The sequence below is a fragment of the Trematomus bernacchii genome, unplaced genomic scaffold, assembly GCF_902827165.1.
Source record: "Trematomus bernacchii unplaced genomic scaffold, fTreBer1.1, whole genome shotgun sequence".
Taxonomy (NCBI): Eukaryota; Metazoa; Chordata; class Actinopteri; order Perciformes; family Nototheniidae; genus Trematomus; species Trematomus bernacchii.
The window spans coordinates 1,172,491-1,188,988 of record NW_022987581.1 but is presented as its reverse complement, the minus strand read 5'-3'; positions in this window follow the sequence as shown (position 1 = coordinate 1,188,988).

Genomic DNA, 16,498 nt, shown 5'->3' with positions numbered 1-16,498 from the left:
AGAGAGATTTTGCCCCGGGACGCTCGCATGCACAGTACAAGTTGAACGACCGTGTCCGTAAAAGGATTATGTGTTTCTGTTTGAAGTGGAACAAGGCACGTTCCAGATGGAATCTGATCCCTCGCAGGAGGGCAGACGGGTCGGGTGGTTGACAGGATCAAAACCTCCTAACTACATCTGTCTAAGAACAAACCATACTCCCCACATCTGGCCACAAAAACACCACATCATCTGCAAACTAACCGACAGAGAATCATCATTTACCACATCCACAACAACCTTTAACATACATTTCACTTCACTGAGAGGATGGCAGCAGATTAATACACTGAGGCAGGGCATAGCAAGATTTAAATGTCACCGGGAGAATTGATATGACAGGAAAATGATTTGGCCCCTACAGCTGCTTATGGTAAGGGGATACTATCATTCTGTCAGCGCCAGTGTCTGGCACAAATGCCTATCATTCCACTCGTGGCTTTAGAGTGGTGCAGGGATGAGTCCTAAAACCTGGAAATGTGTCAGCATTTGACCACTTCTGGCACCCTCGTCTCCAGTCAACGTTCTTTGTATGTACTGTCTTGAGGCCTGATATATGGTTTGTGGTTAACACAAGCGTAAGACTTGTCATGTTTTGTTCTACGGCATCAAATATGTCAGTTTGTACCTGCTGAATGTCTGAAGCTTGTATGTGTCTTAAAAATGGCAGTTGCTAACAAGTGACTAAATAAACTACAAAAAGTCCTCATGCCAAACATTAGCCAACTTTAGCTCAGCGTGAAGTCATGTGACCAGGATGTAGTTCTTTTATAGCCCAGCTTTTGACTTCTGGAGATCGCATTTAGACTTGGGGACTTGTTAATTTCCAGGTCAGCCTTAAGGAATACGTCATCCCTGCACCACTCTACGGTGAGGGTAGCCTCTGACATAATCTGAAACCACAGCTCACACTGGGCAAGAGCAGGAATTGTCAGCAATGTCAATGTAAACAGAAACTCATTGACACCAATGTAGTGACTTCAAACCAGGCATCACTAACCCATTCAGTGCCATGAAAATGTAGTCTTGAAGCCTAGCAACAAGTCTATGAACCACGTCTATTATCCATCCTCCCACCAGAGGAATTCAGAGCGTCCAAACGCAGCAAATTACTGCAGCTGCTGGCAGATACAGCCTCAAAACCACACCAACTGCATGCCCTGACAACTGTGACAACCGAGGCTGCTACCGTGACTGTGAGCACAGGCGACAGCGCAGTTTATCTCCGCTTTATCTGCAAATACACTGCAGGGCGACTGTCGGTTTCCGGCAAGCCTTTATCAGCCAGAAAACAGAAGGAAATTCAGCCCAACATGGATCTGTTGGTGTTTTTGATAATCCCTAAATAAGAAGCTATTGTTCCCTTGGATTGAAACGGGGCTTGAAGTGATGGTGGTAATTTAAAAAGACGGCAAAGAGTGCAAGGGTCACGGGTTCAGAGAGAGTAAAGCCTGATGACCAGAGGCACAGGCTTGCCCTTGTCTCAATCTGAGTCACACACCCAGAAAACATCAGTCCTGAGGCTACAGCCAGGCTGACAAACAGGGCTATTAATGCCACAATCATCTCCAATCTCAAAACAATGGCACGGGTCAAGAGGCCAGCTGGAGGCAAAGAAGGTTATCAGGATTTAAATTGCCCTGAAATACAAGCGTCAAAAACTATGCCTGAACACAGGGGTGCCCAATACGTCGATCGCAAGGGTAGTGTGGTTAGATCACATGACATTTTTATTTTTTTAAAGTTAGCCTATCATCCATCCTTACTATGGCATTTGCCACTTGATTGACGTACAGGTAAGCCAGTCTGAGTTGTATTGTGCCATACGGGTTCATGCAGTTATGAGGGGGCCTCACCTCCTCATCTGAAGCGCAAATGCGGCGCACTATTATACGCTTATGCGGCGCAATTAGTGTAAGCGCGCCACCGTTTATCCGCCGTTTAGTCCACTAGCACCCCCCCTTGGTCATGGTCATTTTAAAAGTAGCTCCCAAGCTGAAAAAGTGTGGGCACCCCTGCCTTAACACAACCAATAACTAAAAGATATACATAAATCGGTACCACTTTACAATAAGACTATCCTTATAAAAGGGTTTACGAATAGTTTGTAATTCATTTATTAATTAGGTTGTGAACACTTTATAAATCATGAATAAGCTTTTATAAGACATGAGATAAACAGGGCAACTGTGACCGGTTGCTTGCCAAATAGTGAGCCCACATTTATCTGTACTGCTAAGTCTTATATTGGCTACCTAGCTTACTTCATCTCCTTCATCAGCCAGCATCCTTGGTATCTGTTGTTCACTGAGTTGATTCTCTCTAAGTAGCCAAAATAAGGCTTAGTCATCTTGCCAAATAGTGAGCCTGTGTTGATGAATGCAAACTATGTTAGAACTGGTTTATAAATGGTTCTTAATGATTAATAAAGTGTTTAAAACCTAATTCATAACCTAATTATAAACCCTTTATGAATCCTTTATAAGGGTAGTCTTATTGTAAAGTGGTACCCATAAATCCAATATAAACAAACATCTTTTTGCATTAGTGAACCTGTAAGCGAAATGATTAAGATATCATCGGTTTGTTTACTATACTATTAAACGAATCAAATGTGCTGCTTCACTATAGTTTCACAACCATTCATTGACTTCCTTAAGCACAGTTTCAGAATAAGCAGCTACATGTTTGAATGTTTGCTCCCTCTGCTTACGTAGGACTGTTTCAGACACAATGCCCTCTTCTTTTTATAGCGATGAGTCTGAGACACTCAGCCGTCATTCTGTCTCCAACAGAGCAGATCTGCTAATGACAGGAGACAAAGTCATGCATCCTTTTTTTAAAACCCACTAACAACAAGGAAGACAAAAATGTAAAAGCTGCACAATGACAAGGAGATTATTGTAATTTTCTGCTTTTTCACAATCACAATAATCGGCCTCGGGCAGTAATCCACATCCTGCATTAATCTCTTTAAGTCAGTCTTAAATAACTTCATAAAAACAGACTGCAGTTTTTAATGGCAGCTAAATCATTTGATTGCATTAGACCGACTGCCTGTCCTCCATTTCCCTGCCTCATCTACTAACACTGTGAGTCAGCCATTCTCTCATCCGAAGGGGGGGGGGGGGGGGGGGGGGGGACGACTAGTTGATGGCTTAGCCCACCTCTGACTTAAGAGTCCTGGAGTGTCTCCAAGCCGACGAGCCTTAAAAGTGCTCATATTAGTCGCCCCGGGATGCCATTTTACTGAGGATGACATCAATACCTTTCACATTATTGAGCCGCAACAAAGCGAGAGACAATTTAGACTTCTGTGTGCAGCCGAGGAGAATAACGGTGGTTGAAGATTTTCAGAGCTTGCATGTTTATGAAATGCTTTTGGCCAGGCTTTGGGAGCTGGCAGTGTTTCTTCTCCTCGCCATTGTTCTACAAAAGGGGAGTGTGATCCGTCTTCTCACTCACAGAAAAAGAGGGGCAGCGAAGGGGCCGCCTGACTTCACTTCACAATAGCTGATCATTTTTTAAGGGGTGACATTAATCACATCTGATTACATGCCATCTTAAATCTTTGAGATATTTTAGCTTGCCTCCGAGAGTCTCAAGGAATCATGCCACAAATGCCCCCTCACTTATTGGGTTTAATTGACATGAAACCTAAGTGGACATCTGCTAAATGATTAGCCCCTAAATGTGCATGCTTGCCCCCCTGAGGCGACTGAGACATTTCTCAGCACCACTTCTCAGAACAATGGGCATCCGCGATGGAGGATGGAGAAGGAGGGGAGATAAGAACAAAAAGTTTAGGGAGGGGAGGGAAAGCAGACAAAATGGGTTCACAACGAGGGATTCTGTATATGAAAACGAAGCATAAAAGGAAACATTGTGTGGGTTTTAGGCATGCTTGAGGAGTAACGGATTACGTCATGAGGATACAAAAAAAGGTATCCCCTTACAGTTACATAAAATAATCAGATTACTGTTACATTTCTAAAAATTGGGGATTACTAGCAGGATTACAATGTTAGTAAAAAAATTATAAAGAGCTTATTTAGTTTGTCGTAAATGGATCAGATTGTATTTCTTCTTTGTTAACTGTACTGTTCTGTAGGCTAATATGTATATCAGGTGTGAATATTTCTGTTTTTTTTGCTTAATAAAAGGCCGGTTTTCCTATAAATAAAATCATTTTTGATCCTAGATATGTTCTTCTTTTCTAAGGTTACATTGTTCTGTCTTACATAATACACTCAAGTAAAAAAATATTTATTTTTATTTTCTCTTGGATTTAATTGCATTGCATTTCATATTGAGGTAATCCAAAAGAAAGTAATCAGGTATATTACTATATTTTGATACTTAGATTACATTTTTATTTGTACAAGTTACTAGGAATTGTAATGGATTACATTTATAAAGTACCCCTTCCAACCCTGGTTTTTGGTTAGACAACAGAGCTGATGTGTTGAGACACCGCCCCATCGACCCCTTTCACCGGGGAAGGAATCAGAGCAACAAAAAACACCCCAAAAAGCACATTTTAGAAATTTTTAACATAAATATGCATCCACACAAAGACACAACACTTATCTATGCGTTGTTAAGTGTTATAGCGTGTTAACGGTTGGTACAGCTCAACGTTTATTAATGGTCGACACATAGAACGTTCATTTTAAATAACCGTTAATAAGCCGTTTTAAAAACTGACGTTAGCCTGTTAGCTCAAAATGCTAAGACAAATCTCGCCCTTTACTTACCAGTCGGTGCAGAGGCGAGCTAGCACACAATCCTACCCAGCTACGCCCAGTGTTAGCAGGCAGCACACCCCGGCTGAATCCTCCGGAAAGTGGAGGATGAAGGGAGGAATAAAAACCGGGAGAAAGGGACGGGAATTTAGCCGGAGAGTGGAGCTGGATTAAGCCGGAGAAGTAGTAGAAACTTCGGGGTGTTTCAGGGCGCCGCTGCTCACAAGTGATGAGCGTTCAGTGAAAGGAAGAAAGGAGGAGAATGACGCTCTATCACACACACACACACACACATGAACACACACACACACACGCACGCACACACACACTTACGATAGTAGAGCGGTGATGGACAGGCGGAGGAGAGGAGAGAGCTGCCTTCAGGTGCAAGCAGGGAACATCGGAAAAATGAAACGTTTACTTATTAAAGACGTCATCATCCACACAAATATACCTGGCTGACTCAGTTTGAGAGTAAATTAAATCATTGTTTGACCTATATTTAAAACAAGCCTATCATTACTTTATACTTGTATTTATTTCATACTTAATATAAAGTATTAGCAACACATCCTTGGTAAATATCACGTTCTTCATGAAAGTTATCCCCCGGTTTGAAATTGATACCATTAACGGTTAGGTAACTAGCATTAAGCTAAACAAGGAGCTAACGTTATACCCTAGACTAGAGCTAGTTAGCTTAGCCTAGCATAATTACTTTCTCTGTCTAAATAGGTAACACAATCCACTTACCAGCAGCTTTTAAGTTTGATAATTAACACGATTTATCTTTTTTGATCCTTAATACAACTTTTAAAGGAAGGTTTTTGTGACAGGATAACTTGGGTTAGAACCTTTATATATACAATGTTATATACCATATGTTCTATGGTTAGAACAGTTGCCAGGCAACAACTATTGACTGAAGGCAGTAACTGGCCCTGGCAAAGAAATATCAGTTTCCATTATTATTAGCCTTTTATCAATCAATAAACCGTTTGTATTTCGAATATAAACAAAATACATTTAATGCCTGTTTATAGCTTGAACCATTACATGCCAAGTGTACACAATCAGCCCTAATCAGTAACCTTATAATTGCACATGTGTTTAGAAATATGTAAACCATTCACTCAAGTTAAGTATTATTCATTCTAGACAGGAGTCACTTGTATCTTGAAGGGGTAGGGGCACTATTATGCAAATGTCCAGGTTAATATGTGTGTCATGTGCCTAAACTGTGACATGTTTCCATGTTTTAATGTTTAAAAAAGTCTTTATTTTTCTCATACTGGTATATATTTTAGTGGGTTAGTCCTGGGTGTGACAAGACTAAAATAATCAATCTAAATAAATGTCAAAATGAATAACAAAATAAAATGTTTGGTCTCTTCAAACGGGCAAACGCTGCTCTTATTCGCATTATTTTCATAGAGTTGGTCAACACCATCAGTATTTTGACAAGGAAGTTAATAAATACAGGGGGGAGTGTTTGCTTTGCTTATTTTCTCTGGTGTGGCAACATCTGGCACATCAAAACAAACAATGCTAAACCAACGTTACAAGACATAAACACAGCAACACATAGGCCTACCTTCGTAAATAATAAAAACACAAGTCAAGAAAACTCTTTTTACAGTACATCCTCAGAAATAGGAGGCTGCTGCGGGTCCTTGAAGGCATCATTCACCCTGAAATTGAAAGGGGTGAATAGCGAATAGCAGGGCAACTCTGCTTTCCAAATGCAGCCAATCGCCTCACAGCCCGGGGGATTATTCAAATCAAGGATGATGTCACCTCATGCAAGTCACCATGCTCCCTCACCCCTGTTCCTCCCCGGCTGTCTGTTGTCCTCCCTCCCTCCCTCCCTCCTATTGGCCCCAGCACCCCTTTTCTCTCCTCTTCAAACCCTTTTCTTCCTTTCTCCATGCCCCACTGCACACACACACACACACACACACACACACACACACACACACACACACACACACACACACACACACACACACACACACACACACACACACACACACACACACACACACACACACACACACACACACACACACACACACACTCTGTAACGGTGCATTACTGCTGCCCCACATGCATCAAGTTGCAGGCATTGTCTGCCTTCAGTGTGACTGTTGCATCATGGAAATTAAATCTGTGAACACATTTTCAAACCTGTTGATTCTAGCCAAATTAAAGTTAATTCCAAAATGTTACTATTACATACCAAATATTTAACGTCTTGCTAATTGTCTGTCTTTTGCAGTTGCATATTTTATGTATACAGTACAATATGTTTCTATTTTTGTAGTATGTTGGTCTGTTACAGTGTATTCTAACTTATTCTGTATATTTTATATTGTGTATTTTAGGTATTCTATAGACATATGGATTTCTATATTGATATGTTTGTATTTATTTGTTTCTGTGTCTATCAGACTTGCAAAACTCATGAATACACTACAATATGCAGTTGGTTGGTCTATTACAGTGTATTTGAACCTACCTATTTAACCCTATATTATAGCAAATTGTATAAATACTCTATGGATATACAGGTTTCTAATGTTGATACGTACAAAGTTAGTGTTATTTTATATATTAGTCTAGGTTTAACTCATTTGCAATGCTTTATGCTTCTGTACCAAAACAATTTTCCAATTTGGGATCAATAAAGTAAATCTAAATTATTCTAATATAGTTTAAGAGTCATGTTTCCTGCAGCGGCAGACCTTAAAGAGTGAAAGCAGTTGAACACGTGCACCTGCTGCCCGTTCAGAGTGGCACAGGCTGAGTAAACAGAGATGATATTGAGAGAAACGGATTAAAAGGGTTGAGCTCGCCAACAAGAAATGAAGACAGCAGTGAGCAGCAGACAGTGAGCTTCTTTAGGGCGAATTGTGTGTTTTCCCTCAGTCACAGTGAGACATTGAAGGGAGCATTGTTTCATGGCTTACAAGCTTTTGTTTCTGCAGGCTTTTCATCAGAGACAGTCTGGGTGGGCATGCTGTCTGTGTTTCTGTATGTCTGTGTCTGTGTGTGTGTGTGTGTGTGTGTGTGTGTGTGTGTGTGTGTGTGTGTGTGTGTATGCGTGTGCGTGTGCGTGCGTGTGCGTGTGTGTGTGTGCGTGTGCGTGTGTGTCTGTGTGTGTGTGTGTCTGTCTGTCTGTCTGTCTGTCTGTCTGTCTGTCTGTCTGTCTGTCTGTCTGTCTGTCTGTCTGTCTGTCTGTCTGTCTGTCTGCTGTCTGGAGATGGGAGATTTGGTTGAGCTTCAGGGGAAATGTGTTGCACAAAACCCCAAAACATGCAGAGCACCCGATTGCATAAAAACATGTTGGTCTCTCTTCATCTTTCTGTCAAATTTAAAAAGGAAGTTAGGTTTGTGAAGTGGATCAGCTTTCTGGATCTGCCTTTTAACAACAAATCTGCAACTATAGTGGACTAATAGACAAGTAGATTGACAGAAAATAATCGGCAAATACAATATTAAATGTTTAAATTGTTTGGGAAATTATTATTAGATGCAGGCAGCCCTCGTCTTTCCTGTGAACCACAACATGTTTTTTGCCATTTGGATTTTTCTCTATTGCGATTTTATTATCTTTTTAAATCTGTTCACACAACATGCACGTCTGTTTTTTGTGATGCGTGGGCCTAAATACAGAAGGAAGTTTATGCTGTGCACTGCACACTGTAAGACAACCTGAGGCAAATTTGTAATCTGTAATATTGGACTATATAAATACATTTGATGGATTCATAGATTGATAGATGAACCATAAATATATGCAGGATTAATCAAGCAAACAGTTGAATAGACCACATTGAGTGTGTCATTACCTTCATTGTGTGAACACATGGTGATACTGAGTGTGTGCAGGTGTGTGTTCAAGTGTGTGAAAGATGTGGAAGGAGACCAGGAAGAGGGTGGGACTCTGGAGGGGGGGTGATGGACGTATTGGCATGGTCGACCAGACACAACAAAGAGAAGAAGGTAGTCTATAGCATTTCTTAGTTTTATATCGCATTAAAGTACATTTGTGTTTGAACTAACAAAAGAAGACATTTCAAATCATCAACTTGGACTTTGAGAAACTGGGATGACATTTTTTAGACCAACCGATCAATAGCTAACATAATGGGCAGATTGTTTGATGAAAATAATGTTAGTTGGAGCCACTTGTCTCTCTTTCTGAGTACTTAAATATAAGTATATGCAGGATTATACAAGGTCATTCAAACAGTTGATCAGAAACATGTAGTCAAAATTAAAGCTGTGTGTCTTCCCCTACAATTGTGTGAACACGTGATCACATGCAGGTGTGTGTTCAAGTGTGTGAAAGACGTGGAAAGAGACCAGGAAGAGGGTGGGACTCCGGAGGGGGGGTGATGGACGTATTGGCATGGTCGACCAGCCGCAACAAAGAGAGGAAGGTGTTTGTTTTTCACACGAGCAGTGGTGTGCAGCCGGCAGCGGAGACAGGAAGAGGCTGGGCTGGGTGCTGCACAGACCCTGTTATTAATCTCATTGTACCCCCCCAATACAATCCAGCTGGGGGCAGCTATGGCACAAAAAGGCTGGCACACAGTCAAGAAGCCCCCAAAAAATGGCGCCCATGTCAGGGGTCTGCCACCTCTTGACACACACATTACTTATTTAATAAGTGGCAGCTACAGGCATGCACACATTCCATGTATTCCAGCATGTAGAGACTGAATTCACTCCTGCTACTGAGCCAAACCACACAAGAAAGCACACCCATCTCATCAGAAACTGAAGGTATATGCTACATTATTAGGGTGGTGCAGAAATGAGTCCTAAAACCCAGAAATGAGACAGCATTTTAGCACATCTTGGTTCCCTCGTCTTGAAATCAGTGTTTTTTTTAATGTGTTTCGGTTACCTAAAATACCTTCTGTGATTAACATAAGCTACCCCACTGGTGGATTTAAAAACAGCGGTTGCTAAGAAGTGTCTAAATGAGACGACTAAACGCCATCACGCCCAATATTAGCCGCCATTAGCTTAGCGGTGGTGACGTGAAGTCATGTGACCGTGCTGTAGTTCCTTTATAGCCCAACATTAGCCACCTTTAGCTTAGCGGTGGTGACGTGAAGTCATGTGACCGTGCTGTAGTTCCTTTATAGCCCAACATTAGCCACCTTTAGCTTAGCGGTGGTGACGTGAAGTCATGTGACCGTGCTGTAGTTCCTTTATAGCCCAACATTAGCCACCTTTAGCTTAGCGGTGGTGACGTGAAGTCATGTGACCGTGCTGTAGTTCCTTTATAGCCCAATGTTAGCTTTTACTTCTTGGAAAATGTTGCTTTACCAATAAAAGTGGTGTTAATATGTGGAGATTATCCTGCTGAACAAAACGTGTTAGTATTATAAACGTGTGTTTGCCACAAATCTCCTTTTCTGCAATATCCTGAAATCCAATGGAAAAACATCATTAGCTTTATGCTAAATTCTGGGTGCACCTCTTTATAGAAACCCTGTAACCACAATTGGCCTCAACATGCATGAAAGATTTGACTTTGCATACCACTTCACACTCTAAAACCACAACTATTATACATCAATTAGATTATAAATAGGGTGTGTGTGAGTAAATGGAAAAAGGAAGAGGATACAGGCTTGGGTACAGTGATGCTTCTGCACAGCATGGACTCCCTGAAGAGCAGAACATGCCAGCACAGCACGTCGTTAACATGCAGAAAGCTGCAGCAGTCCCAGCAGGAAACACGTGAAGAAGAACGGTTTAACACACAAGAGCACATACAAGTGAATCTCATAAATAAAGAACCATTGTCGGTATCTCATGCATGTTTGTTCTGCAGGGAATATGATGATCTGAATGAAAATGCAGATAAAACACCTGCTGTATATTTCTTCTGGTTATGTACCCAAATGGTGTGGAGGCAGTTATTGAACGTTTCGTGCTAACATTATTCTTAGTGCCTGAGGCTGAGGAGGAAAAGGAGCTCATCAAAACATAAGCACAAAAAAAAACTACAGTTGGGTCCGCCTCTTTTTTTAAACAAACAGGAAGTCCATGTACTGTAACACTTTTATTTCCCCTTAGAATTTCATGTCACATTTTTAACCAATGTTTCTTCATTTGCATGTGTTTATGCACATTTGTGTTTCTATATTTGCATCGTTTTCCTAATGGAAATGTTTTGGGTCGTTGTAGCACGTTTGCACTTGTCGGCCACCATACATTATGAGCATTCAAATACACTAAAAGTATCAAAAGTAAACATAACAGACAGATTATGCAGAATGACCAATTTTAGAAATGTAAAGGCCTACTTTATATGATCACATTACCAAATAATAATTACAGATGCCTTCAATTAATTGTGCGGGTGGTAATACTGCAGCTATACTATTTCATATAGGATGAGTTGCGTGGGACTGCACTTAACTAGGAAACTGCCTGACTGGAGGTTTTCTCTAAGGGATTTTTTAATCAGCTTTACCCCGAAGGCTGACCACTTCCTGTCAGTCTAAGTGCTTCGCCCCTGGCAGCATCCTGGAGTAAATAATTCATGCAGGTACAGAGGATATTGGACAGCCGTGCTACTCCTCCGCACTGAGAGGAGTGAGTGTGCACATCTGCCTTCATCCTCCCCTCTAATTTCCTCTCATTTTCGTCCATTTGCATCTTTTTCTCCGTCTGACTCGTTAACCTTGAGAAGCAGTTTCTGGTAAAGGTAGAGAAGGTTAAGCACTTAACGTAGTCAGCGTTATTCATCTTTAATGAAGGCATCAAAGCGCTCCCTCTCTTATTGTCTCGCCACTCCTCTCCTCCTCATTAGGTTTTAGCTTCTACAGCAGCATTTCCTGAGTCTTCAGTCTTGGCTCAGGGTTGTATTGATTTCCTGTGATTGGCTGGTTGGTGTCTGCAGACAGAGGCTGCTTTCTCCCTCTAGTGGTGACAGACTAACACAACACACTAACGGCCCCTACACACGGCGGCGTGCGTTGACGCTTCAACGCTTCTGCCCATTCACTTTGAATGGGGTGACGTCACGCTTCGCCGAACTGCATTGTGGGAGCAAAGCTAAATAAAATGTTAAAAAAGCGCAGCCCGCCGGCAAGCGTCAACGCACGCCGCCGTGTGTTGGGGCCGTAAGGGCTCATGCTCTATAAGCGTTACGGTACACCTTGAAGCTTGCCGGTGGGCGTGTCTGGCGCGCGACCAACAACCAATCACATTAATCTCCCGCCCCGGACACACAAGCACGTGGTTTGATTGGCTAGAGCTTGTACTGGCATATGATTTGATTGGCTGGCGCTTCCGTCGACGCTTGAAAAGTTGAACTTTTCTCAACTTCTGAAGCGAGCAACGCGAGCGAAGCGAAGCGAAGCGAAGCGACAGGACCACAATGCAGTTCGGCAAAGCGTGACGTCACCCCATTCAAAGTGAATGGGAAGAAGTGTTGAAGCTTCAACGCATGCCGCCGTGTGGACGGGCCGTTATGGTACGTCCACACGGCAGCGTCGCGTTGAAGCTTGCTGGTGGGCGTGTCTGGCGTGCGACCAACAGCCAATCACATTAATCAGAGAGCACCACAGACCGTGGAGGCTTTTAAAAAAGGCCTCAAAACCCATCTCTTCAAAAGAGCCTTTGCCTAGACCTTTTTACCACCCTTTTATTTTTATTTTTATTTATTTTTTATTGCTTTTTATTAATTCTACCGTGTTGTGTCATGTCTATTTATACTGTTCATGCTCACTGCTTGTAGCACTTCGGGATTTGAATTCGAATATGAAGTGCTTTATAAATGGAACCCATTATTATTATTATTATTATTAATCTCCCGCCCTGGACACACAAGCACGCGGTTTGATTGGCGAGAGCTTGTACTGGCATATGATTTGATTGGCTGGCGCTTCGGTCAACGCTTGAAAAGTTGAACTTTTCTCAACTTTCGAAGCGAGCAACGGAGGCAAAGCGAGCAACGGAACCACAATGCAGTTCGGCAAAGCGTGACGTCAACCCATTCAAAGTGAATGGGAAGCGTCTCCGTTGAAGCACGCAACGCTGCCGTGTGGACGTACCGTTAGTGGTGCAGGAATGAATCCTAAAACCTGAATGTGAGTCAGCATTTTAGCGCTTTATATTCTCTTGATTGAAGGCAAGGGTTTATTTAATATATTTTTGGTTGTTAGCATGAAATAAACTCTGTGGTCAACACAAGCTTAAGAGATTACACTTTTGTTCTACGATATAAAATACGTCAGTAAATACCCCACTGGTGAATTTAGAAACAGAGGTTGCCAACAAGTGTTTAAATGAGACGACTAAACGTCATCAGGCCCAACATTAGCCGCCTTTAGCTTAGCGGAGGTGACATGGAGTCATGTTAAACTGTAGTTTATAGATTAACTACGCAAGTTAATGTTGGGTTGATGGTAAGGACATTTGAATTATTGCTGTATTGAATGTACATTTTTTGCTCACGTCATTGTTAATATGCTATCAGATACAGAACAGGTAGTAGTCGTCCACGTAGACAGGCCTTTGTGAGAAAGCAACACATCTGGGACAACATCTCGGATAAGAACCTTCTTTCTGTTTTAGCAGACTTGGATACAAGTCAACCAAAATACTGGAAGCAGCTATCAACATGTGTTTAAACTGTCGAAGCAAAAAAAAGAAATCATGTTTGTAGCGTCCACGTTTTTTTCCTATAAAGTCTGTGGTTGTTCCCATATTACTCACAAACACACAGAAGTATCAGGATCGACTTCTAAATTCAGAAAAGAGGACAATCTGAAGAGCACTTGAATGCAGCGCGTTATCTCTATACCACTGTGACATGACATTTTAGTGAGCATCTGACTTTTAAAACGGGCATACAATGTGTCTGCTGTGATAAAGAATAAATAAATAAATACCAAAACACCATTCAATTTTGAAGTCTTTCCAGTTTATTTGACTTGAAATGTTTTCATTCAGATGGCAGCAGCTTTACAGAAAATAATTCATAAAAATTACCATTAAAACTTGTAAAAAAAAGTGCCTCCCTATACAGAAACTAATACTCAAATAGTAACAGTAAAAAATAATTAAGACAGCATAAAAAATATAAGAAAACAGCTTTAAATAAAAACACTGTTTACATAAAACCAAAGTGACACATTGAAATCAAGTGAACCAGTCTTAATACAGTGCAAATCATTAAGTGTAAATAAACATTCATAAAGCGTAAACACGTGTTGTGATTGTAAACAAAAGTCATTCATATAAGTTAGCATAACAATAATTTAATACACCCTTTAGTCCTGAAACATTTTGTGCAGTGAACGTCCCTTTTCCATTAAACAGCGCCCTTTATGTGCCTGAAGAAAATCAGTCCGCTTCTAATATAGGATATTCTGAATAAAATCATTTCTTTAAAAAAGGTGAAATGAAGAATTGCTGGTTTGCAGAAATACCCTTTTTCATTTACAGATAATATAAAAGAGCTATTAAGCTTTCAAACAGGCTTCAAGGTCAGTGAAGTCTGACATATTATATATAATATAACTCGCTAACATGCCAACGTATTACGCAACAAAGCCTAAACACATATATACTTGGTTAAAATTGACTTAAGGGAATATTTCACCTACAAAATGATCATTGAATTACCTAGTGTTACCTTGAAACCTAAGAACATATTTAGCTTTTTCTCAAATTCCTCCAAGATGAACAAAGGATCCCCAAAACTCTTAATGATGCAGATTTAACAGCAAAACTATCAAAACAGTCGACTTTGTACGCTGACTACTTCACAAACACATTCATTTAGACTAAAACCTTTAGAGGGAGGCGTAGCGCGACATAGCAAGTGTGACACTGCTCATTAAAAAGTGTTTTAAATAGTAATATTTTAGACAAGACGTATATATTTGGGAAGTAATGAGCACACGAATAGATAAATCGGACTGGGATTAAACTCCACAAATTGTGTGAGAGTTTTAAATGGACGTTTGATATAGTTTTTCTGTTTTAAATGCATTTTCTTCATCAAAGGTCCCATGTCATGGCCATGTCTACTGATCATAATTCCATTGTTGAGGTCGACTAGAATAGAATTAAATTGTGCAATTTTCCAAACTCACATTGGTTTCTCATACAGCATCTCTGTATAGTATGTGTATTCACTCTCTGTCCTAAACGGCTTGTTGGAGCTCCTGCCCCCCCCCTCCCTGTGAGCCCAGTGTGCTCTGATTGGTCGGGACGTTGCGAGGCTCGTTGCTGCGATCTGCTGCGAGGAGCGGACAGGTTTCCTGGGTCGGCGATACAGCGAGACACAGCGAAACTCATCCTGAGCACACACAAACACTCACAGCCGAAGTAAAAACAATAAGTGTGGCTTGATATTGAGTAAGAAAAAGGTTTATAACGCTGTGAGAATGGGTCTGCAGAGAGCATTTCTCCGCCATCCCAACTCGTCTATTACCAGCGTTCAGGGAGCTCTATGCAAGTCAATGGGGACTCCCTGTTAGTTAGCCAAGGGATCCTGGTGTGTGAGGTGCTCCGCAGATTGGTCCATTTGGGCCAATCCGGTCATTTGTTGTTGATTTGGGTGTTCACACGTCACAGAACCCAGGAAGCAAACAATGGAAAAAGAGAAATCTCCAACGAGGCGTTCTGGGGCAGCATAGACAGGTCTTTTCTGTGTTAGAGTTTTACTCGCTACAGGGTGTACTTTGAGGGTTTGTGACTCTGCAGACCGTTTACATGCAGAGAAACCTTCATAACACACAAGGGGACGGGTAATAACCGGAAAAGCATGACATGGGCCCTTTAAACTAAGAAATGTCTCTGTATTTTGGATTCTTCGCTCATTGTGGAGCCATGTGAGAAAGTTTTCACTGTGAGTTATTTATATAGAAAAGGTATTTTTGTGAATTAAGTTTCCCTTTAAACTTCTAGCTCATTGGTTAAAATTGACAAGACAGCTGCAGAAGAACATATTCTGTTCAAAACCCTTATCTGGCTGCCTTGCACAGAGCACTGAAGAGTCTCTCAGTGCATTAGTCACCTGGCTCTTAACAGCAATAACACTTCATACATATTGATGATGACTGGTCCTTCCTCGTGAAACCATCATCTTCCTCCTCCAGCCAGAGGAGGATGAGAACAGAGCGAAGAATAAGAAAAAACAGGAGTGGAGGAACAACCTTGAAAGTGAAATGGTTGGAGAAGCTAAAGTCACAGCGGTTAATAATCCCTATGAAGATTCAGACACATATTTACATATTCTAAAGGCGTGTGGACACTGAAATGATGATAAACCGCTGTGTGTGTTCCAGTGGAAATGTGCGTCCACTCGTCAGCGACGAATATGTTTACTGGCATTATTCTTGTAGTCATCAAAGCTCTGACAAACTGACATTTCACAAAGAGACCATAAATTATTCATACAGTACAAAAGCCCGAGCAGGTAATTGGGCCTGTGTGCGGTGCGTTCAGGCGTTCCCGGACAAATCGAAATGCAACAATTTCAGACAGCAAAGGATAGAGTGTTCAAGGTCAGTCGCTTCTCTCTATCGACGCATTCAGAGTCCCTGCTGGGTGTTTGAAGCACGCACACACACACACACACACACACACACACACACACACACACACACACACACACACACACACACACACACACACACACACACACACACACACACACACACACACACACA